Here is a 14,802-nt window from a genome sequence, read left to right as displayed (position 1 = left end):
TGAAATAATTCTTCATGACACCCCTAGATTTTTTTTATGATTGGAAAATATAGCAATTCCAAATTATAATGGATGCAAATTATTAATCTTTACTGAAAAAATAGAAAAAGCCTCTGAGCGCTCACATGCTCAAAAGCTAGTAAAGTTTATAAATGCAAATAAAACCAAAGTAATGGTAAGTGTTCACAGTATCAGATTTTTTGATCTACAAACTAAAACTTGTATATAGAAAAATCACCAAAACTCTCTATCTCAAATTCATTTTCTCTTGAACACAAACTTTTTTGATTTTGTAATATGTAATACATGACACTATATATACTTGAATTCAAAGCCAATAGCAAAAAAATGAAGGTTTGAAAAAACACACGCACACTCACAAAATCTGAAAAAATCCATACCTCTAAACACTCACTCCACCAATTAAACTCCTTGGCTGGAACTCAAATTCTGCTCCCATATTTGTGCAATGATGAAATCCTAAAGCAGCCTCCATTATGGGCTAATGACCATATCAAATTAGCCACTATGAACACTAACCAAGAATCCTCCATAGCCCACAAACCACTGTCAACCTCTCTATTCAATTAAATGTTTGAATAGAGAGGTTTTTGGGAGAATGAATTAAATGTTTGAACTTGAAAGGGTGGAAAGCTATATATTTTGATAATGGTTTATGTTGGGATAGATTTTTAACTTCTTTCAGTTTTTTTAGTAAGTAGATCTGAAATTCTTGTTAAAGATCTAAATGTGGTATTTAAAATTTTATGAATTTGTTTTTAACTTCAGTTTTTTTTAGCCGTAGTTATCTAAAAGTTTTGTTAAATATTTGAAAGTAGGGTTTTTTTGGGATAAATTTGAAAGTAGTTTTTTTTTGGATAGAAGTTGAACATGGGTTTGAAATTTCAATGTGGTATTTGCAATTTTTTGGATTTCTTTTGGATATGATTGATTTCTACCTTTTAGTATTTTTTTTCTATATATCAAAAAAAAAAAAAAAAAGCTAAGTTTTTTTTTTTTTTTTACAAAGAAAAAAAAAGTTCAGTCTTGATACAGGAAGGAAAAAAAAAAAAAAAAAAAAAAAAAACTAAAGAATGAAAAGTGAAAACGTGGAGTAATGCTTGGAGTTAAACGTGGGAGTTAAATATTGCCTATTTTTTAGGCAAAGTTATAGGTGAAAGTTAAAGATGTATTTTTACTATATTATCCTCAAGCTTTATATCTACTTAAACTTAGGTTGCAGGGGTATTTTTTGAAAAAAAAAAAAATCCGGTCCAAACAGGTGCAGCTACTTAAATAGTTGTATAGATAATTCAACCATAAATCAAGTAATCAAAATTAAAATAATAACAAAAGCAAATAATTCTTTCATTCCTCCAAAATAAAACTACTAGTCCAAAAGATTCCACCCTCCATACTGTCAAATTATTTATTATGTCAAAGTTCCATAATAAATAACCAAGATTATTACATGGCATCCAAGTTCCATTTCAAAAACTAAAAGACATAACAGATTAAGATAATAAAAACCCAAAATGATTACATGCCATATCAAAATATCATTGATGGCAAAATCCAAATCCAACCATCCAAGTGCAACAATAGAAAAAGTAAAAGACATCACTGATTAACGCCGTCTGGATTGAGGGTTTCCATTGAAGAGGTGTCTTCCTTGTGCCCATCGTTATTGTTCTTCATGCTCGTTTTATCTTTAGTGAGCTCTTCCAATTGTGATTGTGCACCTTCTATATCAAATAAATTTAATGAAACATTAAAAACTTATCTATGCATTATAAATAAGAAATTTAAAAATTCTGGGTAATCAAGCAATTGAAGCAATGAATCGATTAAATAAATAAGTCGTTTGCATAGTAGTAAGAACAAAAATTATTGGTAATTAAATTGTATTGTCTATTGTCTACCAAGTCTGCCAACACAATCTATAAACTATTATATTTTGAATATGCATGAATGTAATTTGTATTACAATCGTCAACCATACCATCATGCATCATTCAACTCAATTTATTCCATTTAAATTCTCAAAAATATTGTGCATATTCTATATGTTCTATTTTGATAACTCAAATCCTTTGTCCATAGAGCAACTTTTCTGCCATTTAAAGTTTTCTCTACACCTTTTCATGATTAATATTTAAAATAAATATTGACATTTTGTGGGAAATCTAGAACCTTTTTGACATATATATTATTTTCTTTTTAAAAAATCATCATATTAGAACTCATTCAGCCAACATATAAATAAATAAAAAAAACATTACCTGTATCTGCCACTGTAGAACTAGGAATGCTCAATGGCACTTGAAATTTCCTTGGACATAACCCCAAATGGCGCTTCAAATTAAACCCAACATATGCGCCGGCAGAAATATATTCCTTTCCACACTTCTTGCATTTGCATGTAGGCTGTTCTTAATCTTTTGTCGGAAGCATCTAAAAGTGACGCCAAACAGTTGAAGTTCTCCTTTTGTAGACGTTGAGCTCAGTCTTAGCCTTCTTTGGCGAAGGAAGTTCAGCCACTTCATCAAGTTGGGCATCTAAGTCAATGTCTTTTCCTTTGGGAATCATCTCATCACTTTCCATCTAGACCAATTTAAAGAAAAATTATTGATAAGAAATTTAGTTATTCTAAGAAAAATTAAAGAATGAAAAATGAAATTAAAATCAATGTCTACAAACAAACAAATCTACTATTAGTAATAAACAGTTAACATTACAAAGTCTGTATGGATCTTCAATTATTTTATTTTAAGATGTCAGAAATAGAAAAAACTTAAGAAGAAATTAAAGAGCAAGACAGATTATTTTAAAATCAACAACAAATAAATAGTTATAATATTATTTTTTATACCAAGATCTCGTATTAGTACTAAAAATCACCAGTATAGTGATAAACACAAAACAAATTCTTTCTTTCTGCACAGTTTTTGTTTTTTTGCACACAAAACAAAGCATTCTCTGAAGTTAATCAATCAAATAACCATGTGGACAATCTTTACCCTAGAAGTCTTTTTATACAACTAAAAAGACTTCTTATCCCAAAAGAATCTCTCACCTCACCTCACTAAGTACATGAAATTTTTTAATTCTACTACAAATCAGACTCCATTACCAAAGTTCTAACTAGTTTTATTTATATTAGTACTTTAATTAACGTTGTAAGGACTCAATTTCTAACGATCCCAAACTCGTATTGGGTTCGAATGCTAAAGGCCCAAACAATAAATTTGTAGAGCGTGGATATAAAAGAACTAGATTAACTTCAAAAAAAAAACTATTAAACTTAACATTTCTAGATGGATTAATACAAATATTATGATCAATTTATCCTTGAAGCAAGCTAAGTTCTTTATTTCATAAGATTGTCTTCTAAGCATCACTTGTTTAGAAGTTTCGATCCTTCCTCTTAACACATTCTTCCATGTTATATACTGCCCTCTTGGTGTCATCTTCACCACACACGTGTAGGTTGGATTCGGGGGATCCTCTCCTGTCCCATCCAACACCTCCTGGAACCTCCAACCAGTAGCTATAAGGCTGCTTCATCATTGTTCAGGCATCACTTCCACATTAATGCGGCCAGAGAGTTGGTTGAAAGATAATCAATGCGGAGGCAGCAATTGTTAAAGATATTTGTTTATCTTTTCTTTCTTACCCTTGGCCCCATGTCCCACCCTTAGTGGTAATGTAGCTTCGAAGTGTGTTTGTGACAATATGGCGTTCAGGTCGTCCTCGGACACATATTGTCGAGAAGGATTTTTTCCTCGGACGAATACTGGACCCATCTCATGTGATATCTACTCCTCTTTTCATTTGGTTCCCCTTATAACCTTATATGGGCCTCCTCGGATGGTTTAACGTCCTCGGATGGGCCACAGGCCCAGTTAACACGGTTTTAATAATTATTGATTAACCGGCCCCCACAAACGTAATGCTACTAATGAACTAATTATATGAAGTTTCAATATTTATTTTAATCATCTATCTACACTTAGTTTGTTAATACTTTATTTATTCAATTATGATGATATTGATGAATTCTACTTCTATTTTTATATATGAACTGATTTTATGATCATACAGTACACAATTTAATAAAACTTATATGTGAATGAACAAATTATATTACTAATATAATCAAAGTTATATTATCTTGATCAGTAGCGTGCCACTTGAAAATTAAATCTTTAATAGAATTTCACATATATAATATATTAATCATCTTAATAATTAATAAGTCACATGGCAAAAGTATATTAATTTGCAACGTACAACGCGTATGTTAATTACTTGACAATGACACAACATAATATATAAGATTAACTTTTATTATATTAAATGCAACATATGATAGATTATCAAAATAATTTAAAATAAATTATAAAATTTTTATTTTCTTCAAATTATTTGTAATAGAATTTTAGTTGATGTGAAATTATAAAATTATTTTTGAAACTGAGGTAATAAAGTTTTACCTCAAGTAAACTATCTTACCAACTAATAAGTCCTTTCTTCTGGGTAGATAATTAAGGTGAAGGATATGAGTAGTTAAAAGTCTTATAAGTGTAAGCCCAATCTCACTCGAAAATGAGCAATCTAATTAATAAGTCATTTGTTATTTTAGTAACAGTGTTTCATTTATGATAATTTAATTAAATATTTACAAGTGACAAAAATTCCATCTAATAATACTTCCATCTTTTGTCTTAAAAAAAATAATAATAAAAACCAACATCATAGCGATTAACCACGTTCAGAACGGATCAACAATTATTTTTTTCTAAGATGACAAATACAAACGAACTTGAAAAGAAATCATAGAGCAAGACCCAATTATTTTAAAATCAACATAAAAATTAAACAAACAAGCCTACTATTAGTACTAAACAATCGACATGATAATGATTAATATAGTAAACAAAATCTAAAATCTTATTGAAAATATAATTAGTAAGTAAACAAAACAAAAATATATACAACATATATACCTTGCTAGTGGATTCGGTGGTTGAAAGGTGAAGAAAAAGAACAGAGGGCAGCCACGGTTTTGAGGAGAAGATAAATTAGATGGGTCGGCTAGGGATTTGAGGGGAAGAGTGAGTAGAAGGTTGAGAGACATGTTCAGGCCAGGGTTTTGATTTTATAGTGTAGAATCAATGACTGTAGTGTAGTGTAGATGAAAGAGGGGCGGTTGGAGTTTTGAGAAGAAGAAGAAGAAGAGTCACAGACAGAGTAAAGGTTGACGACGAAAACTAAGAGACACTTTTGAGATTGAGATTTGAGAGTCACAGATAGAGGTCAGGTTCAATTCTGAGGGGAAGACCAAATATCTGTATCTACCGTGTTCAATGTTTTACATTAATTATCTCTAATACTCGACTACAACGGTGTCGAGTTTTATAGTTATTGGTCTGGCACATACTCGATGGTCAGGAAATCGAGTACAATAATACTCGCTATCTCTGAAGCCGAGTTTGATAAAAACTGACCGATCCAGTATCAATTGAATACCAATTGATTTTTACAGTGAAGTTTGGGTGGACTCAAGCATTTTTTCGATGGGTCGAATCTTAGTTCGACCGGTCAAGTAAAATTCGTCATCAATACTCAACTACACTAGTGTCGAGTTTCATAATTAGTATATTTAAAATTGGTTCCACCCAAGTACTACGTTGAAAACAAGGTTGGGCATTAATTATCTCTAATACTCGACTACAACGATGTCGAGTTTTATAGTTATTGGTCGCTGTGTAGTTTGGCACGATACTCGATGATCAGGAAATCGAGTACAATAATGCTCACTATCTTTGAATCCGAGTTTGATAAAAACTAACCGATCCAATATCAATCGAATACCATTCATTTTTTACAGTGAAGTTCGGGTGGACTCAAGCATTTTTTCGATGGGTCGAATCTCAGTTCGACCGGTCAAGTAAAATTTGTGATCAATACTCGATTACACTAGTGTCGAGTTTCATAATTAGTATTTGCTACATTGGTTCCACCCGAGTACTACGTTGAAAACAGGGTTGGGCATCAATTGTCGTTGAGTTGGTTGATTCATTGAAGTGTAAATTGTTAATAGTCACAGATACTCGACAAGTGTGTGGGACAATACATTAAAATGTGTTCCAATTTAGTTAAAAAACTTGTAGAATTTGGACTCCAAATTTTTTTTTTCTTTTTCATTTTAAGGAAAATGAACATATCCGAAGAATATCTTTCAAGTTTGTTTTGGATTAGTTTATGTATCAAATTACAGAAGAGCATCATATACACATAGGACTCTTTCGCATGTGTGCATATTGTACACTAACAATGAAAGTAAGATGAAATTTTACTAATATAATCAAAAAACTTCAAGAAAATAAGGGCTAGCTATGTTAATGAAAAATGCTAAAATTGCTACAATTTGTTAAAAAAAAAAAAAAAAAAAAAAAACTTATAAAATATAAAGTAACATGAGTAAGACTTAGGTCTACTTATTATCTCTAAGATTACATGTAGACTCTCATTTTCATCACATGGAGAAGAGAATCATCTGCATTTTCTAATAAAGTTTGCTAAAATTAAACTTCTTGAATTCAAATTTCCATCCATCGTCATAATATTGCATTCGTCTAAAGCTGCCTTTGTTTAAATATCTACATAGATACAAAAATATAGAAACGAACTTTTCCATTGCACATGAAAATATCCACCCTTTGCAATTATAATTGGCACCTAACTAGAAACAAAAATATAGAAATGAACTTTTCCATTGCATATGAAAATATACACCCTTTGCAACGGATTTTGGTACCTAACTCGAAGCTTACTCAAACATGCACACATAGGACCTAAGATGTTTAAGTAGCTTGTTTGCACTTACAAAATATGTTTAAAAAGATTCTATAAGCTCAAATCAGTTGTCCAGAAAAATCTGTCCAAATTGTCATATATGCTCTCCAAAAATATGTCAAAGTCTTCTATGTCCAAAAAATCTTGTCACTGTTTTGTCCACTAGCTGTTATAACTATTCCTCCCCGTTGTCCAACTACCGTGCAAAAAACAAGGAAAACAACCAACATGGTGGTTTTCAAAGTAGATCTATAGTAGGATCTACTGAAGCCTACAAAATATGCCACCAAATATGAATCAGTAAATGAAAGAAAACAACAAAAATTGCACAATAAGAGGGAAATGGCAGGTCAGGGAAACAACTTTACAGAAAGGAAGGTTTTATTATTTTATTTTTGGTATTAATAATTAGTTTTTGCCTATTAGTAAAACTAGCCGCGAACCCGCGCGTTGCACATGATAATTATTTTTATGGTAGTTTTATTAAACTTTTTTTTTTTTTTTACAATGTAAACTAATCTAATAATGAGTAATGTATTTCGTAATTATATTTTTATTTATTATAGGAACAATCATAAATGTAATATAGGAACAATCCAAAACACCAAAAAAACATAAACTAAAAAAAATTAATAAAACTTAACAATGATTAATTGAACCAATATTAGGATAAAATTTTGTATTTGATAATCTATTAAGGTTATTTTCTTTGTAGAAATTATAATTTCGGCCGCCTAAAACATATTATCAAATAAACAATTATTAGCAAAATCAAAGAATTAAATTTCTATACATGTATTGTTATAAAATAATAATAATAAAAATAAAATTGCAAAAAGTTAAAATTTGTCACCTTTCCGATTATTTTCGTTTGGCTAACCTTTGCTTTTCTTTAAATAAATGGCATTATAGAGTACTTCTAATACAACTATTAAGAGTACTTTGTCCACCACAAAGGATTAAAAAATAAACAAAAATCAGTAAAGTATCATAGTTTAACATCTAAATTGAACACTATAAAAAATCATGCTATGTAATAGAATAAATACCAAATTATCCAAATCATACTATGTAATAGAATAATATTATATTTTTATATGCTATATTTAATTCTTTAGAATGCAATAGGATAACATTTAACAACAAAAGAGAATTAAAAAATAAATAAAAAAAATAACAATTTAAAAAACAAAACTAAATCGCATTAACCCAAAATAGAGTTTTAAAGAATATAAAAAATTATCAACCTAAAGTAGAGATGCAAGAAAAATAAAAAAATCCACCAAAAAATTTAGAGAGAGAGAGAGAGAGAGAAAGAGAGAGAGAGAGAGAGAGAGGGAGAGAGTGGGAACCTTTTTTTTTTGCGAGGGAAAACTATGCATAGAATAGAAGAGATAGTGACAAATTTATAGTAAGAGGGTGTGATTAAGAAGAGACAAAAATAAAGGAAGATGAAGGGAAAGAGAAAGAATGATATTAATGTAAAGGGTAGTGGGGAGATGAAAAGGTAAGGGAGGGAGAAATATTGAAGAAGTAGTGGGGAGATGAAATGGTAAGGGAGGGAGAAATATTGAAGAATTAGTGTAGTGGGGAGATGAAATGGTAAGGGAGGGAAAAATATTGAAAAAGTAGTGGGGAGATGAAATGGTAAGGGAGGGAGAAATATTGAAGAAGTAGTGTAGTGGGGAGATGAAATGCTAAGGGAGAGAGAAAGGTTAGAGAAGTGTAAATATTAAAAAAATAAATGACTAAGAAGAGATAAAAATAAAGGAAGATGAAGGGAAAGAGAAATAATGATATTAATGTAGAAGGTAGTGGGGAGATGAAAAGGTAAGGGAGGGAAAAATATTGAAGAAGTAGTGGGGAGATGAAATAGTAAGGGAGAGAGAAAGGTTGGAGAAGTGTAAATATTAAAAAAATAAATGTTAAAAAAAATTATAAGAAAATTGGAAAGAAAAAAAAAAAAAAAAAAAAAAAAACCCTAAAGCTTGAAAGGCTTCAACGTTTTTTTTTTTTTTTTTAGGTGAAAAGGCTCACATAAAACCCTAAAACTGAACTAAAAAGACTTTGGGTTGGGCTTGATAGTGAAACTAAATAAATAAGAGGTGAGTTGGATTAATTATACAGATTTATTATAGGGTGATAGTGGAAGTCAATAAATAAGTAGTGGGCTGGATTTATTATAAGGTGATAGTGAAAGTAAATAAATAAATAGTGGACTGCATTTATAGAGCTGAAAATTGTAAAATCCATTTTAAAATTGTAGGAAAAATTATATTTTAAAAAAGAAAAGGAAAAAAAGAATGACGTGGCAGCTGATGTGGCGCAACGTGAGAGCAGCAACATTAAACGTTATGCTTCAGCTTTTAGTGTAACAGAATAAATACCAAATTATCCAAATCATACCATATAATAGAATAATATTATATTTTTATATGCTATATTTAATTCTTTAGAATGTAATAGGATAACATTTAACAACCAAAGAGAATTAAAAAAAAATAATAATAAAAATTTTAAAAACAAAACTAAATCGCATTAACTCAAAATAGAGTTTTAAAGAATATAAAAAATTATCAACCTAAAGTAGAGATGTAAGAAAAATAAAAAAATCCACCAAAAAAATTAGAGAGAGAGAGAGAGGGAGAGAGAGGGAACCTTTTTTATTTTGCGAGGGGAAACTATGCATAGAATAGAATAGATAGTGACAAATTTATAGTAAGAGAGTGTGACTAAGAAAAGACAAAAATAAAGGAAGATGAAGGGAAAGAGAAAGAATGATATTAATGTAGAGGGTAGTGGGGAGATGAAAAGGTAAGGGAGGGAGAAATATTGAAGAAGTAGTGGGGAGATGAAATGGTAAGGGAGGGAGAAATATTGAAGAAGTAGTATAGTGGGGAGATGAAATGATACGGGAGAGAGAAAGGTTGGAGAAGTGTAAATATTAAAAAAAATAAATGACTAAGAAGAGATAAAAATAAAGGAAGATGAAGGGAAAGAGAAATAATGATATTAAAGTAGAAGGTAGTGGGGAGATGAAAAGGTAAGGGAGGGAGAAATATTGAAGAAGTAGTGGGGAGATGAAATAGTAAGGGAGAGAGAAAGGTTAGAGAAGTGTAAATATTAAAAAAATAAATGCTAAAAAAAATTATAAGAAAATTGGAAAAAAAAAATAACCCTAAAGCTTGAAAGGCTTCAACGTTTGTTATTTATTATTTTTTTTTTCCTTTTAGCTGAAAAAGCTCACAAAAAACCCTAAAACTGAACTGAAAAGGCTTTGAGTTGGGCTTGATAGTGAAACTAAATAAATAAGGGGTGAGCTGGATTAATTATACAGATTTATTATAGGGTGATAGTGGAAGTAAATAATAAGTAGTGGGCTGAATTTATTATAAGGTGATAGTGAAAATAAATAAATAAATAGTGGGCTGCATTTATAGGGCTGAAAATTGTAAAATCCATTTTAAAATTGTAGGAAAAATTATATTTTAAAAAAGAAAAGGAAAAAAAGAATGACGTGGCAGCTGATGTGGCGCAACGTGAGAGCAGCAACATTAAACGTTACGCTTCAGCTTTTAGTGTAACAGAATAAATACCAAATTATCCAAATCATACTATATAATAGAATAATATTATATTTTTTTATGCTATATTTAATTCTTTAGAATGCAATAGGATAACATTTAACAACCAAAGAGAATTAAAAAAAAAAAAAAATAATAAAAATTTAAAAAACAAAACTAAATCGCATTAACTCAAAATAAAGTTTTAAAGAATATAAAAAATTATCAACCTAAAGTAGAGATGTAAGAAAAATAAAAAAATCCACCAAAAAAATTAGAGAGAGAGAGAGGGAGAGAGAGGGAACCTTTTTTTTTTTTTTTGTGAGGGGAAACTATGCATAGAATAGAATAGATAGTGACAAATTTATAGTAAGAGGGTGTGACTAAGAAAAGACAAAAATAAAGGAAGATGAAGGGAAAGAGAAAGAATGATATTAATGTAGAAGGTAGTGGGGAGATGAAAAGGTAAGGGAGTGAGACATATTGAAGAAGTAGTGGGGAGATGAAATGGTAAGGGAGGGAGAAATATTAAAGAAGTAGTGTAGTGGGGAGATGAAATGATAAGGGAGAGAGAAAGGTTGGAGAAGTGTAAATATTAAAAAAAATAAATGACTAAGAAGAGATAAAAATAAAGGAAGATGAAGGGAAAGAGAAATAATGATATTAATGTAGAAGGTAGTGGGGAGATGAAAAGGTAAGGGAGGGAGAAATATTGAAGAAGTAGTGGGGAGATGAAATAGTAAGGGAGAGAGAAAGGTTAGAGAAGTGTAAATATTAAAAAAATAAATGTTAAAAAAAAATTATAAGAAATTGGGAAAAAAAAAACCCCCTAAAGCTTGAAAGGCTTCAACGTTTGTTATTTATTTATTTATTTTTTTCCTTTTAGCTGAAAAAGCTCACAAAAAAGCCTAAAACTGAACTGAAAAGGTTTTGAGTTGGGCTTGATAGTGAAACTAAATAATTAAGAGGTGAGCTGGATTAATTATACAGATTTATTATAGGGTGATAGTGGAAGTAAATAATAAGTAGTGGGCTGAATTTATTATAAGGTGATAGTGAAAGTAAATAAATAAATAGTGGGCTGCATTTATAGGGCTGAAAATTGTAAAATCCATTTTAAAATTGTGGGAAAAATTATATTTTAAAAAAGAAATGGAAAAAAAGAATGACGTGGCAGCTGATGTGGCGCAACGTGAGAGCAGCAACATTAAACGCTACGCTTCAGCTTTTAGTAATATATAGATTTGTTCCAAGAGTAAGCTGTCTCCCTTGTCAATAATCTGATGCAAATGCCTTTCTTTCCCTCTCAAGAGTACAACGAAGGCCAAAAAGGCACATACTAGACTGCAAGTGTGATAATATATAATGCTCCTAAATGTTGCCAGCCACGTCCTTTAACCTTGATGCATAGTATAAAATAATAGAGTTAAAGGGCAAGCATAACTACAGGACATTTCCTTTTGAATATATAGGGCACTTTTATAATGTAAAGAGAATATTACTTTACAAGTGAACTTGTCTGAAACTTTCAAAGACCGAATACTAAAATTAATGCTTATTTGATACTATAGCTAAATTGATAAAGACTTATAAGCCTTAAAGTTCTGCTTCAAAATTCACAACTCACTGCCTGATAGACATTAATGCTAATCCACATAGCTAACTAAAAATGAGACAAAGTTACTTGAAGTAATGCATGTATGCAATCCACTATTAGTAAACTCACTTGAAAGTCATACTTGAGAAATATTATTGCTAAAAACATATAACTCATAATTTGTCTAGACCTATAGTTCCATAATAAAAGTACATCTTTAACTCCATTTTCATTTTGAAACAAGATGCACAGACATGCCACTTGAACAAGTATCAAAATAACAAGTTTCCAAATCATTGTAACTGAACCAAATACAAACATGGTCAGGTTGAAGTATAAACAGCATTGAGGCGTCATCTTTTGCAGTCATGTCAATCACTTTCTTGTAAATCAAACAAAGTTTAAAGCAAGGAAGAATATTTATAAATAGAACTAAGCAAATTCAATTTCTAAGCCATGCTGGACTTACGTATATATAGAGAGAGGAGAGAGAAATTCAGTTGCTTAAGGGTAACAAGTTCCTTTTATATGTTCTAAAATCCCAACTATCAAATTTTATATTGTTTTTATTTTCTTTTATTTTTTTTTTGCTTGTGAGTTGTAATTATCGAAAAATGAACCTCAAAAACTAAAATAGATTAAAAAGTCCAGATATTGGGCAAGGTTTTACCCCTATATGCTCCACATCATCAACAGCTCAACGATCTTTTCGCTTCCTCATAGCTGCCTTGGCCGGTCTCATCTTACTTGAAATTCAAAGCAGAGCACATTACTTGAATGCACGCATTCCCTAACAGCCAAAGTAGAGTTTAAAGAGAGGGACCGCACGTTCCCTAAGGCCACAATGATGTGGAAAGGAGCTATATAGCTTCTCTCTTACTCATCCACTAAATAGACCAAAGCAAAATGTGTGTTTAGGGGTCAACACTCAATAGGCTACATCATTGTACAGATTCTGTGAGGATTTTGTGGAATGAAAAAAGAAAAACTAATGAGAAAAATTCTATAGCAATGATTGATCACCCTTGACACCACTAATAAGCTGGGTGATGAATTGGGTTGCCATCCAATGTCACATGACTACTACAAATTCTACAACCACAAATAATGCTAGTAAATACATGATTAACTGCACTGCAACAATGGCAACAGTAATACACTACTATAGAGGATATACTTAAGACTCTTGGATTATGCGTTTGATGATGAAGCCTATGAAATATCTACCAAGTGAAGTGAGTAATAGTTGATGAACCCACAAATAGCAATAATTTCATTATAAAAAAATGTTTGATCTGAGTATGATCATCACTTAAAGACATCATATGCAAGTCTTGTGACATTCTATTAAGGTAAATGATAAAAGGTTTACATAGCATGGAGGTGTACTGGCTAAATAAGAAAATCTAATGCAAACTCTTCATTTTGATTGTTAATCTGAACATTCTAATTAACAGATAGTAGTTAAGAAAGATGCCTTCCTAGCTGTGCAAATAATTACATTATCATTCTAAAGATAGAAGACAAGGACAAAAATCTGCGGAGGTAGACATAGGAATAAATCATAACAAAAATCTTTTATAATTATGCTTTGTCTGTGGATTTCATAAATATTTTCATAAATCATGGTATTTACTGTCACCGGTCCCATGACCAGGGGGATGTATGTTAGTGCGGAGTGATCTTCGCAACCCATGTACCAGCACAATATTTTCACTCTGTATCTGTTTGATCTGTGTAGTCGATTCGTCGGGGTTAGGAAGCGAAGGGTCCTGCGTGGGCTCAGCCTGAACTATAGGTGGGGTCGGTTGGCCAGGTGTGGGTACAAATATACAGCCACCATCGTGGGCAGAGCCGATGAACAATGGGGGAGATAGCCGAGTGGGTGGTGGGGACCGAGGGCTAGCTTGAGCATCAGATGGCCTTTGAGTAGCGTTAGGCGTGCATCGCGATGACCCGGCGCCATCCATGTACATGCCCCAATCACCCTCGAACGCCTCATCATCTATAGAAAAACAATTGTGAAAGTTTATATTCTGTTAATTTGATAAGCATATGGAAAACAATTGTGACTAAAGTGTTACATTCAATAGAGTACTTTCTGTAAACCTCTTCAATAGGACGAAAACTAAGTCACGTGTGAAATGCACCTTCAAAATTGATTCAATTTCCATAAACTTGATTCAATTTTTGAATTTTCTCATGGCAGATTCTTTCATTCCTACTTGATTTCCTATAACCCAAAGTTCTCTGACTTAAACTTACTCCATATTGAAAAAAATAAAAATGAAGTCAAATGCTAAGAAACATTCAACATGTAAACCTTGCCTACCCTCTTTTCGGCCATTGAAATTTGTGAAATCAACAGAATGGGATATCATGTGTGGCTGTGATGAAAGTATACTTCGCTACTTAAATATTTATCTAAATAAATTATAACTAAAAGTACTAGAATTGGAAGTCAGTAAGAGTTGGAGGTATTAGAGGTGGAAGCTACCCGACTCATCCTCATCCTCACAACAGCGTATGGGCACAGGCGCAGGCCCACGACCACCTCTACAACCTCCAGCACCTCCACGCCCTGCCGACCCACCACCTCGGCCGTCATGGCCTGTGGCCTATGTGCTCGCCTCACTCTGTACACGCACGTTCTCCAATGCCACTCGGCTTAACTTTCCGACAACATCTAGCATATGTAGCAGGTGGTTGTACATTTGGGAACTTGGTTCTCATTGCAATAGTGTTGTAACATTGGACTCAACCTGTGAAATAAAGGAGTCA

The sequence above is a fragment of the Quercus lobata genome, chromosome 2 (genome assembly GCF_001633185.2).
Source record: "Quercus lobata isolate SW786 chromosome 2, ValleyOak3.0 Primary Assembly, whole genome shotgun sequence".
NCBI lineage: Eukaryota > Viridiplantae > Streptophyta > Magnoliopsida > Fagales > Fagaceae > Quercus > Quercus lobata.
This window is presented reverse-complemented; position numbering follows the sequence as displayed.